The sequence below is a fragment of the Neovison vison genome, chromosome 3, assembly GCF_020171115.1.
Source record: "Neovison vison isolate M4711 chromosome 3, ASM_NN_V1, whole genome shotgun sequence".
Classification (NCBI taxonomy): Eukaryota; Metazoa; Chordata; class Mammalia; order Carnivora; family Mustelidae; genus Neogale; species Neogale vison.
The window spans coordinates 15,313,161-15,324,489 of record NC_058093.1 but is presented as its reverse complement, the minus strand read 5'-3'; positions in this window follow the sequence as shown (position 1 = coordinate 15,324,489).

Genomic DNA, 11,329 nt, shown 5'->3' with positions numbered 1-11,329 from the left:
AAGATTGGGAAGGCAATTTATTACAGATAGATATTGGTTATATATAATATTTTTAACAAAAGATAGAATATAGCTATTTTATACTTCCTTTCTTTCCCTAATTAAGGACTAATTCAGGTATTTGGACTCACTTTTTTAAAAATTAGGCTTTTTAAAAGGATTTATTTATTTACTTGAGAGACAGAGGAGCATGAGTGTGGGTGGTATTTTAAAAAAAATAGGGGCAGAGGAAGAGAGAAAGAGAATCTCAAGCTGTCTCAGGGTTAAGGGCAGAGCCCAGTGAGGGGTTTAATCTCATGAGTCAGAGATCACAACTCCAACCGAACCAAGAGTTGGAGGCCTAACTGACTGTGCCACCCAGACACAAAATTAGGCTATCTTTTAAGAGCAGTTTTAGGTTTACAGAGAATTTGGAAGGAACTACAAAATTCCTGAACGTTTCCCTTTACCACCGCCCATGCCTTTTTCTCCTCCGAAGTCTCCCTACGATAAACATCTTGCATTAGTGTAGTACGTTTGTTACAACAGATGAGGCAATATTGATACATTATTGTTAACTAAAGTGCATAGTTTCCATTAGGAATCACTCTTTGTAAACCATCTTATGGTTCTGACAAATGTATAATGATGCCTATCCACTATTATAGTATCATACAGAATAGTTTTACTGCCCTAAAAATGCCCGGTGTTCCATCTACTCAATTCTCCCTCCCCTGGAATCACTTCTTAGCCTGGTAATAGATATATCATTGGTGTTCTACTGTTCCTTGGGGACAGTGCTGTATAGAATTGGGTTATTTCGTGCTTATGTTAGAATTATTGTGAGAAGAGTGTCATGGTCCAAGTAGAAAATACTTTCAAGGGGCATCTGGATGGCTCAGTTGGTTAAACATCTGCCTTGGCCTCAGGTCATGATCCTGGGGACCTAGGATTGAGCCCCACCCTGGGCTCCCTGCTCAGCAAGGAGTCTGCTCCCTTTGCCCCTCCACCTACTTATGTGCCTGGACATGCACTCTCTCACTCTCTCAAATGAATAAATAAAATATTTTCAAAAAAGAAAGAAAATACTGTCAAAGGTTTTTTTTTTTTTAAATACCTGACTTGGACTGAAAATTTACACTTCTACTTGAGGCAAAAAGTCAGAAATAATTTCAAAGGCAGAAATTGGGTGATATCTCACATAATTAAGTTTTCCTTTGGAAGAAAGCAGATGGATAGATCAGGCAAAGTTTTTAACTTATCCTTGCATGTATCTGCAGTAAGACATTCTCTTTTCATGGAGAAAACAACAAAAGCATCTGCATACCTAGCTATAACATTTGTCATTCAAAGTTTTTCTCTCCTCTGCATAAGATTAAAGTTTTATAAACTAGATCCTTACAGTTAGAATTATTCTGTGGTCATTTTACTCAACTTCTTGCCTTTAGACAAGATATCCCTTAAGCCATTCCCCCCTCCAATTTTTTTTCAGAACTACCATAGAAATCCATTACATGAAGTTCAGAAAGAATTTATTTGTTTCATACTCTTATGGTGATAAATCTATCTAGGCACACCTAAATTTCATCATGTGGTTGTATGATCATTCCCTACCTCAATCTCAATTCCAAGAACCCTTCTTCTGTATAGCAAATTCTCACAAACATTAAGATTATTATTAGGTTCACTTCCATTTTTTTCTCCTCACAGCGAAATATTTCTGGCTTCTTCATCTTTTCCCATCAGGTCTTACTTCCCATTCTTAAATTATCTCTGTGGAAATGATGAGAAAACATGCAACAGTATAAAAGGATGACAATGAAACTATCTTTCCAGTGTACCATTGTACCAGGCCATGTAAAACATAACTTCACAATGGCCTCTGCTTTCATCCAAGAGGAACTACACCTTAATATTTCAGAGCTTAGACTTAACACACAATTTATTCAATCAACATGGAGAATGAGTTCTACAAATGCAATTTGTAAAACATGGTATGGTTCTCCACCTCATGGGGTTTATGAAACCATAAAAAGTGGATGTAGGTATTGAATGGATGGTGCAGATCTTGCATGTTATAAACATCTAGAGAAGGAAGATTTCTCTGGCTGTCTTGGTGGGTATTTCATAGAGTGTCCTAGAGGTGGCTGGGAAGGTTGGACAGGATTTGGATGGGCAGGGCAGCGAGGTGAGGACAGGCCAGACCAGGAGAATGAGAGCCAAGCCCTAAAAGCAAAAGCCATTAATTGAGCGTGGAAAGATGAGAAGGCCCACCGGAGCGTAACAATGTTGAGAAGTGGAGCCAGGGAAGGAGAGGGTGGTGAATAGCTTTGAAAAGAGCCAGAGGAGCAACAAGCAACAGGGAATAGTTATGGGCTTAAAAACCATACCTATTTAACCTCCTCTTTTGTTGCAAATGATAGTAAGAGCCAGTTTGGACAGAAAGAGTAATCTATTGGTTTATATATCCAAACCTAGGGAAGACCTAGACGTGCCTTAGACAACTCTAACCACGCATGCAAATACCACTGGGATTCTCCCTGTTTTCCTCATCTCTAATTTACCCTCATGTTTTCTATGATACTAGAACCATAGTCACCAACATTTTCTAGTTTGCCTTTTCCTCAGTGTCCCATCAGAGAAGAATTGCTCCCCGCCCCAAATTCTAATTAAAAGAAAGAAAGTAATGCTTGGGAAGTTCCCTGGATACCCCAGTGTGGATCACGTGCTCTCATCTGTAACCAGTAAAGAGGTACCATGATTTCCAGTTGTCCTTAAAATCACACCGTTGAGGTGGAGGCTGGGTTAGGAGGAGCAGTTCCAAAAGAAACATATTGTCTCCAGAAAAATAGAAGAGGACAAGGCAGAGAAAATAGCAAATGTCCTCTGTAATGATACTAACTTTTTCATTGTCATTCTATGAATAAAAAGGTAATGCAAGATCATTTTGAGAACTGGGAATATTGATTAAACAAAAAGAAGTAAAAATTAAAATCACCGGAAGTTCTTAATCTGGAGTTAATGAGCCTATTAGTATTTTGGTATACTTTGTTTCCGTTTTTCATGCAAATTTGTGTGTATCCATATATAGGTGTGGTAGACAGGATAATCCTCCTCCCCTCAAAAGATATCCTCCCCTCAAAAGAAAAAATTCCTAGAACCTGTTACTTTACACAGCAAAAGGGAATTTGTAGATGTAATTAAGGCTCTTGAAATAAACAACCTAACTTTATATCTAAAAGAGCTAGAAAAAGAAGAACAAACCCCAAACCTAGTTGAAGGAAGGAAAAAACAAAGATTAGAGTATAAATAAATAAATCAGAGGCTTAAAAAAATGGAAAATTGCGATGGAAACAGGAGCTGGTTCTTTGAGAAGGTAAACAAAATTGATAAACCTTTAGCCAGACTCACCAAGAAAAAAAGAGAGAAGACTCCAATAAATAAAATTAAGGATTTTGAGATGGAAAGATTATGCTGAATAATTTGGTTGGGCCCAAATTAATCACAATGGTGCCTGTAAGAGGGAGGCAGGAGGGTCAAGGTCAGAGAGAGACACTGGAAGACAGTATGCTGTGGCTTTGAAGGTAGAGAATGGGGCCATGAGCCAAGGAATACAGGCAGCCTCTAGAAGCTAGAAAAGGCCAAAAAAACAGATTCTTCACAGAGCTTCCAGAAGGAATGCAACTCTGTCAACACCTCAATTTTAGCCAGATGAGACTGATTTTGGACTTCTGGCCTCCAGAACTGAAAGATAATAACTATAACTCTGGTTGTTTTAGGCAATTGAGTTTATGAGAATTTGTTATAGCTACAATAGAAAAACTAAACAATGGGGGCACTTGGACAGCTCAGTAGGTTAAGGATCCAACTCTTGATTTTGGCTCAGGTCATGATCTCAGGGTTGAGATTCTGTCCCAAGTCAGGCTCCATGCTGGGGCTGGAGCTTGCTTGGGATTCTCTCTCTGCCTCTTCCTCTGCTCCTCCTCCCCCCTCACATGCTTCCTCTTTCTCTCAAAAGAAAGAAAGAAAAAGAAAAGAAAAGAAAAGGAAGGAAGGAAGGAAGGAAGGAAGGAAAGAAGGAAGGAAGGAAATTTAAACAACGGATACATATATATGTATGTATATTGAGGGTTAGGTTTTTTGTTTTCAACAAAGTCAGGATCATACTGTACCTGATGTTTTGTGACATACAGTTTTTCAAAATAAAGATTGTAATTTTTATTTTTTTGTTTCCTTTAGCATAAAAAATGTGAAAGCAGTGAAAGTGGTCCTGATATTACCTGAGATTGGTTAGAAGTATTATGCAGGGTGTTTCAAAGGGAGAAGGGGGAGGCTAGTGGGAACAAGCGCTCAGGCTCTTGCAAAATGCTGGTTTGAGATGCTGAAGATCTTGAGAGGTGTAGTAGCAGAGAGAAGAGTAAAGAAGGGACAATTAGGACAATTAGGGACACTGGAAGAGCATGACTGATGGGACTCAACCAGTGACAACACTTTAGGTGACGTCATGTTCTTTGGCATAGCCTTGCCTCAAAGCACATAACTGAACAAAAGTTCTAGTGATCAGCTATTCATCTGTTTACTTTGTTTTTCCATGACGTATTTTTCAAATGATTTTTCTCAAGCAGTTTAAAGAATCAGGCAAATATAACCATGAGGCAGTAAAGAGAGAGAGCCATTTCTTAACACAATCATCAATCCCCTAGAGGATTTATAAAGGAAAAAAGTGTTAAGTGATAAATATATGATAGAGGAATCTAAAATTGTTTCTGGTAAAATAAAACTTCTGTTTCAAAAAAGTACATTTTTGTCTCTATATTGCATACTTACATTTGGCCATAAAGTTTGGAAACCTAGATAATATTTTATTTTTTTACAGATTAAACAGTTACAATTACTTCTTCTGGGGTGTGCTAAAGATGTACATTTATTCAAAGAAAATGTGAGACACAAATCATCTGAAGCCAAGAATCACAGATGGGTGTGCAAAGGTCAATGGAAAGACTACCTTAATGTACTACGTTCATTGCAACTTTGCACGATGAATTGAAATATACATTGCCAATAAGGAACAATATATTGAACATATTGTGCAGTATAGTTGAACACATCATGTGTGATAATATCCATAAACCATTTATTATATATATATATAAAATATATATGTGTGTGTTTCCAATCTTTCCTTCCCCCAGTCTTTTTTTTTTTTTTTTTAAGATTTTATTTATTTAAGTGGGGGAGGGAGCACGAGCAGGGGTAGGGGTGGAGGGAGAAACAGACTCCCCACTGAGCAAGGAGCCTGATGTGGGTCTCAATCGCAGGCCCAGGGGATCATGACTTGAGCCAAAGGCAGACACTTAACGGACTGAACCACCCAGGGACTCCCATCCCTAGTCTTTAATTACTATGTTTCCAGTTATTGTGGCCACCAGGTGTGTTTTTCTCCCCTTGGATGGAGTCCCTTCAACTCAACAAATATTTACTGGCCAGCAGTCATGGACTGAACTGCATCCTCCTCCTGTCTTTACCATCCCCCCATCTGGAATGTTTTTCCCTATTTACAGTGGCAACTCTAGACCTGGCAATAACGCACACTAAAGGGATACTTGATGAAGGTCCGTGTTCTGCCCTGTGCTTTCCCATTGCAGACATTTTTGAGATGGATGTAGCCTTCATAGTTTATTATTAAGCACTAAGCACCAAAGTCACTCAATCTTTCAATTAGTGTGTGTAGCTACTATTACTACCACTAATTTAGTTACTGAGCTAGAAAGCTGGCTCCAGAGTAGCACTCTGTAACATGTGCTTAATCAGAGGATTGCTGAGTTCTAACTGGCTAAATTCATATGTGGTCTGATTGCGGACGTCACGACACTCGTAAGAGTGCTGGTTGTGATCCCTGCTCTTGCATAATCGCTGCTGTTTTTTCTAAATAAATATCTGGAAATGTCCAGTGCTACTGATTTTGCAGATAATATGCCCCCCCCAAAAGGGCTACTCATAAAAAAAATAATATAATCTTTAAAAAATTACAAAGGATATGTAATACTTTATTTACTACACATTTATATTACATAAGACATGTAAATCTTACTTGTGGGAAAGAAACGGACATACTTTCAGGAAAAGATCAAGTGTTCTGCTGTTGTTAATGTTCAACTCGGAGGGGTCAGATATGTCTAGTATGGACCACTGGAGGCCCTTGCCTCACCTTATATTACTGCCCCAGACCCTGTTTCTCCCCTTGGCATTCAGATTCTAAGAGCCACCTAAGTCTTACTTCTTCCATGAAGTCATCTTAACCTGGTTCAACCCCACTTAATTTCTCTCTTCTCTTAACTCCTGTTGTATTTACAGTCTGTGTTAGAACTGAGTATTGTTCTCTTTTTTTTTCATACGTTCTTGTCTCACTAATAGTCTCTTGAATGCAGAGATCCCTTTTTAAATTAAAATTAACTTTATTTTCTATTAAATAATATATGTGCTGTGTGCTATTTTCCTCAACATTTTTAGATTTTATTTTTAAATAAGTTCTAAAAAAATTAAATATAATTCTATTTCTCTTCATAAATATTAACTTGGTTCATTCATTTTAATTGCCAATTAAAGAATACAAATTCATCAAAAGACAAAGAAATAAAAGGAAGTACCATAATCATACCACTCTGCAATAAACATTTTTGCCTTCTTGTTGGATTCTCTTCTAGATTTTTTCCTATGTAATATTTTTTTCATGAATTCATATGGTACATGTTTAAATTTTGTACTGATCAACATATTGTGCATATATTTTCATATCAAAAACTATTTTCCTAGAAATCATCATTTTCTTAATCTCATTGTTGGACATTTAGGGAATTTCCAGTTATTTGCCATCATCCCACTATATCTTAGCTAATGTTTTGTTCTTACTTCTTAGAATAAATTCACAGAAGAGAAATTGCTTGAGCAAAGAAATATATAGTTTAAGGTATTTTAATGTCTGTGGCTAAACTGCCCTCCAGAATAAGGTTGTAACAATTTACATTGCTGACAGCGGATATAAGAGTATGTTTTTTCCCATTCAAGAATGGGTGAGATCATTTTCTTTTTGGGGGGGGTGAGATCATTTTTTAAAATCAGAGACTATATCTTGTACTTTTCTATACTCCTTAAAGTGACTCAACAGAGCTGGAGACACAGTGGACACTAAAGATCGTTTTGATAAATTGGTAAGTAGTGTTCTTTTCACCACTTATGACTAATGATTGTTTTAAGCAAATAATTATTCATTCACTCAGCATATTTATACTACATGGCATTGTCGTTGGACAATATTTGGTATATTCATACCAAAATGAATATGGTATCTAGAAATGAAATAAATGCTTTGTTTGAATTACTGAAACATAAGACAGTGGTGACTAGTTTCAAAGGTAGTATGTATAAAAGCTACTCTTAAAAAGAAAGTGTCCTATTGTCCAAGAAGTCTCTTGAGAACAAACAATTTGTCTCATTTTTCTAAGAATAGGAAGTACTAAAACTTCTCCTCTGGGGAAAAAAAACTATGAATTTAGGATACAAAAAATCTTCCCATTCATTAGCTATTACAGCCTTCAGAATCAGGGCAATTGTGTCAGAGAGGAAGCCAAGATCTGGTGTGGATTTTCATAGTATCAGTACATTTTAGAACCTGTCCTTCCTTCAATATGAAGGGGGAAAAAAGCAGCACTAAAATTTCTGGGGACAGTTTTTATGTTTCTACTCATTCATGAAAGTTTGTTTTATTTAAAGATACCTCAGGGCTAGGGCAACTAGATGGATGTCCTATTTAGTTAGGTGATTTAATTTTACAAGACTCTTGCTAAATTACCAGAAAGACCATACTAAGGTAATAATTGGTCCCACTTTTCCAATGTACAATTCTTTCCACCTTACGTAAAGTGGCAATCATTAAAAATTAGCATAGCTTTAGAAATTACTGATTTGAAACCTCAATTAAAAGACTATATCCCATAATCCTTTTATAACATTTTTCTCTCTATGATTTGCTGAAGGTACTAGAATGAGTTTGTAGCTCATAAAGCATTATGTGGTAGAAAGAGCATGTGAGTGGGGTCAGCAGATGTGGATTCTAGTCCAATGTCTTCTAATAATAGTTACTGAACTTCAGGCAAGTCACTTCTCTTGGGGCTATAGTTTTTTTTTTACTATAAACCAAAAATCTGGCTTAGGTCAGCATTTCCCTAAGTGTGTTCCAGAGAACGCATGTTTTATGAGCTGTTCCACTGAAAAAAAGCAGTTCAAGGTTGAATACATTTGGGAAATTCTGAATATAACATGTGTCTCTTAGAAATTCAGTGAACATTTAACATATTAAAACCACTGAAAATCACTCTAGTTTAGAAACCCACTAAATTTTGGTTAGCCTAGCTTTTTTCATTTATTCGATTAAAGGAAAATTTTATGTTTGGGGATCATATCAAGAGGTCCAAATAACACACTTTTGGGAAATAATGGATTAAGATCCTTTGATATGCCTTGATTTATGGTACTGCTATTTCTCCTACAGGTATTCAGCCTGTCCCCTGAAATCTGCTCCTCCTTCCAGGATCTATACTTCACAGAGATGACCATGACATTCCAGCCTGCCTCCCAAACCAAGCTCCTGAGGGTAGTCCGCGCTCTCTCCTTCTCCATTCCCTCAGATCCAATCACACACCAAATCCTAGGGAGTCCACCTCCTTCATATTTCTCTCATCTAGTCCCTCCTGCCCCCTTCCCTTGTAGCATCTTAACCCAGTTGTTGGCACCATCTCTTAATTTACTCCTGCTCCAGTCTGATCTCCCTGGTTTCCAAAGTGCAAACTCAGTTGTTCTGGGGCTTTAAATCTCCATTAATATTTTCTAGAATATCAAGTTCAAACTCCTTGGCTTAGCACAGGAGCCCCACCCACAACCTCTTTTGAAAGAAGCCCTTCTGAGCTTTTCCTCCCATCTCTTTGACCCTTTTCTGTGCCTGTCCTGACAAAACGGAACTGCAGGCAGAGCATTGTGCTGTTTGGTACCTCCATTCCTGCGTAGGTATTATTACCTTTGTCTGAAACACCAGTTCCCTCCTTCCTCATCAGGTTAGCTCCTCCCTGTCACTGAACATGCAGTTCAAGAATCCCCTCCAGTGGCACTTGGTGGCTCAGTTGGTTAAGCGATGGACTCTCCGTTTTAGTCCAGGTCATGATCTCAATCTCATGAAATGGAGCTCCATAGCAGGCTTTGTCCTCTGCAGGTAGTCGGCTTGGAATTCTTTTTCTCTCACTCCTTCCGCTCCCCCCACCCACACTCTCTAAATAAATAAATAAATAAATAAAATCTTTAAAAAAAAAAAAAAAATCCCGTTCCCTGGAAGGCTTTCCTGAGCAGGGAGTGAACTCTGCAATAATGACTTCCTTGCATCCTTTACCCATTAGACTATGTACTTTTTGAGGGCAGGAACCACCTTTCTTGCCCTTTCTTGTCTTTCTTGCCCTTGTATTCCTAGGCTTTAGTTAAAACTCAATAAACCCTTGTTGAATGAATGAATGGTTTCATGGTTTAAAGGAAATGATGAGAACTTGCTTACTTTCCTCAATGGCTGAAAGTGACTTTTGTTTTATTTTGGTTTTCTTTCTTATTAACCTTGACCAACCTAAGCCCTGGGAAGAAAGATAGTTGACTAAAAGCTATCTAAAAAGCGCTCAATGATCTATTTTTTTAAAGGACGTTCAATGAGAGGAGTATCTTCCTTGTATAGTATAACTCAGTCTGGAAATAGCATTTGATGACAATAGAGATTTATTAGGTGTGGCACTCAGGTGTGTATAATCTCAATATACCCGGTCAAGAGGGAAATGGGATGAAAGTCTATAGACAGATATGTATGAATTGTCACTTATCAAAATGTTTGCATTTGTTAATTTAAAAATATTTATTGTGCAGGGTACCAAGCTAGTATTATGGAAGATAGAAGAAAAAGCAAACTGCTGTATTACATTCATTAGGAAAGGTCATAACTTACTGAAATACTTATAATTAGAGGTAATAAACGATGAATTCCACAAGAAAGGAACACAAGGCAAGGAACTGGTCAGCAGCACCGTCTTCATTTATGACATTACAGTATTCTACCCAAGAATATTAAAGCACCTACAAAACTTAAAATACAAAAGTGCAGATTTATTTCCAAAGTACAAATACCTCAAGAGTGAAATGCTGTTGTCACTGTATCATATGGTTCTAAATACCAGTTTGAAACAGATTGTGTACCAGTTTGGAACAGACTGGAACCCTTTGGGAAATCTTCAAGAATATCTGAAAAAAGGGGATGTAATCAACCAAAACAGGATAGGGCCCCAGGACAGAAAAATGAACACTCTTGTTCTTAGAAAGGGAGCCCAGGTGTCAGAAATGTACAGTCAACTTTTTATCTGTGAAAATGCAAGCTGCAGATACTCTTACTTAGCAAGCAAATGGTAAGACACGATAAAGGAATATTCACCGCAACTAATTCCAGGTGACATGTATGACTGGTCAGCGGCTTTAGTGCTGTCAACAAACTTGCTTTGCAGGGAACCAGGCAAAAATGATTTAATTCTATTTTTCTCTTTGATCAACTCTAGGAGAAAGTCAAAATAAAGATATAAAAACTTAAGATTAGGGGCACCTGAGTGGGTTAAAGCCTCTGCCTTCAGCTCAGGTCATGATCTCAGAGTCCTGGGATGGAGCCCCCCATCGGGGTCTGTGCTCAGCGGGGAGCCTGCTTCTTTCTCTGCCTGCCTCTTTGCCTACCTGTGATCTCTCTCAAATAAATAAATAAATAAATTTTTAAAAAAATTTTAAGATGAAAACTTTAAGACAACCTGCATCAAAATAAGCAGTATCTGAGGAATTTAGAACTTGGTGACCAAGAAAAATGCCAAAACGTTATTCCTAAACAATGTCAGTAAGAAGATGACAGAAAGCAAGAACGAAAAACAAGCAAATTTCAAAAGTAAAAAGTAATTAAAGATCATGGAAATGCCCAGTTTCTAAAAGCTTCTCCATACAGCGCATGAAAATACAGAGTTGTCGGCCAAAATGGGTTTTCCTTAAAAAAAAAAAAAAAAAACCCGCCTCACAGACTGCAACGACAATGGTCCTGAGACATGGGGTGTGTTGCTGGGGACCACGCAGAGGTGCATGCAGACAGGTCCCTGACAGATCTGCTCGACGCTTCGGTGAGTCCCCCGGCTCTGGGACAGAGGCCACTGGGCCTGCGTCCAAGGAAAGGCGAGCAGGGGGTGGGACGGCACCGGGATTTTCCTTCCTCGCTCATTCATTCTGATTCACTGGTTCCTGG